Source organism: Aplysia californica, unplaced genomic scaffold (assembly GCF_000002075.1).
Source record: "Aplysia californica isolate F4 #8 unplaced genomic scaffold, AplCal3.0 scaffold01306, whole genome shotgun sequence".
In the NCBI taxonomy this organism is placed as follows: Eukaryota; Metazoa; Mollusca; class Gastropoda; order Aplysiida; family Aplysiidae; genus Aplysia; species Aplysia californica.
The window spans coordinates 109320-111198 of record NW_004798576.1 but is presented as its reverse complement, the minus strand read 5'-3'; the positions used below and the strand labels follow the sequence as shown (position 1 = coordinate 111198).

General features: G+C 37.8%; 1 protein-coding gene across 1 annotated transcript in view; it reads right to left on the bottom strand.

Moving 5' to 3' along the window:
• Nucleotides 1–1879, bottom strand: part of LOC101859069 (transcription initiation factor TFIID subunit 2) — a gene marked incomplete at its 3' end in the record, with an annotated part of 46590 nt that overhangs the window by 18950 nt on the left and 25761 nt on the right.

Genomic DNA, 1879 nt, shown 5'->3' with positions numbered 1-1879 from the left:
GGGAAGAGACACAAACAAAATCCATACAGTTTTACTGTTCTGTTTTCTTAAAGAGACTACTTCAGTCACAGTTGTGCTATAGATAGGGACATTAAACCTATACCGTTTTTAGTCAAAGTTGTGAGTTCGATTTGTATTTTTGCTGGGTAGGAATTATTTTGTTGGTTTTGTTTTAGTAAGTGTTTTACGGCACTTGCAGCACAATAAGGTCATACAATTGCCGAAGATTAGAGGTGTTACAACAGAGTAACTAAGACAAAATAGAAGGATAGGAGATAAGGACGATAGGAAAGCCAAAATGATGACTGCAAAGTGCCCGATAAAAATTGAACTTACTGACCTTGTCAGGACAAGCATTCACAGTTTGGAAAACAATTTTCGTTATTTTCCTGGGTCTCTCCCACGTCAATAATTACAGACTTCTTTAAATTCTTGGGCCGTTCCCGATGCCTCAGGGGCTTTATTCAAATTCCCATGGCCTGTAATGGCAAACCCTAGCTTTGCTACTCTGTATTTAACTGTGAACCATGGTATTGAGTGGGGGGTTTTTTGTTTAAAAAAATAGTTTTAGTAAGAGCTTTACGGCACTAGCAACACAAGGTCATATACGTGCAGAAGATTAGAGGTGTTACAAGAGAGTAACAAACATAAAAAAGAAGGAGGGGAGATAAGGACGATACGATGTTTGATAGGAAAGAAGGAGCAAACCACACCAGAGCACCCTCCAACCACCCACCGGCATTGTCTAAGACAAGACGACCACCCAATGTTGAGGAAAACAGTGTCCAGCTTAGACAGGTGGATGTCTTACATAGTGGCGTTATGATGGAAAAAAACCCAACCCACAAGGGGGTGTGTCATTATAGATGGGCCAGGGGTGAAGGAATAAATACCCTTTGATTTGATTGCTAAAGAGTCTCCCGTTTAGGAATTTGTTTTCATGTTTTGACGTAGACGTCCGGGCCTCAATTTACTTGGGCAAGACGGTCCCTTCTTCACCCTTCAGGCTATGAGTTATAATTATATTATTATTATTTTTATCCGCGGACACTCCCAGTAGGGTCAATAAGTTCGAAATTCGCCCTTCAGAAGGGGTCAAGTTATTTGTTTGCTTGTTTGGTTGTTGTGTTTTTGTTGTTGTTGTTATATTCTTAAATGTCTAGCAATAATAATGTAATAAGGATTTGATGAAAATAATAGTAATAATAATAATTGTGATAATAATAATAATAATAATAATAATAATAATAATGCTCTAATTCATGTAATATATAACCTGCAATAATGGCAGCGAAAACGACAACAATTATGACAACAACGATAGCAAAAAGTAACCACAACAAAAACAACAACAACAACAACAACGAAAACAACGATGACAACAACTACAGGGTCAGTAATTACAAGAACAACGATAAGTGCAAAAATAGAAGCAGAAGTAACAACAACAACAACAACAGCAACAACATCAAGAACAACGACTATAACAACAACAACAACAACAACAACAACAACAACAACAACAACAACAATAACAACAGCAGCGGCAATAAACCCCCTCACAAAAATTCATAATTCAACACAGTTGATTTCAGATACGATTTATGCTTAAGTTCAAAGGCCTCCGAACTTTAAGAATATATTTTTATGTGACCTTGGCCATCCCCAAGACCTGGCTCGACCCCGTTTGTGGAAAGGGGTTAAGATGTACATTTTATGCAGGCCGGTCAATTCATTTTGAGATGTGGAATTGTGAATGCGGCGTGACCACGATTTTAATAAGACTGCTTTGTTTTGAGGAGGGGTTCTGTCACTTTGAATAAATACACATCTACAAACACATACATACAAACAAACGAACACACACACACACACACAC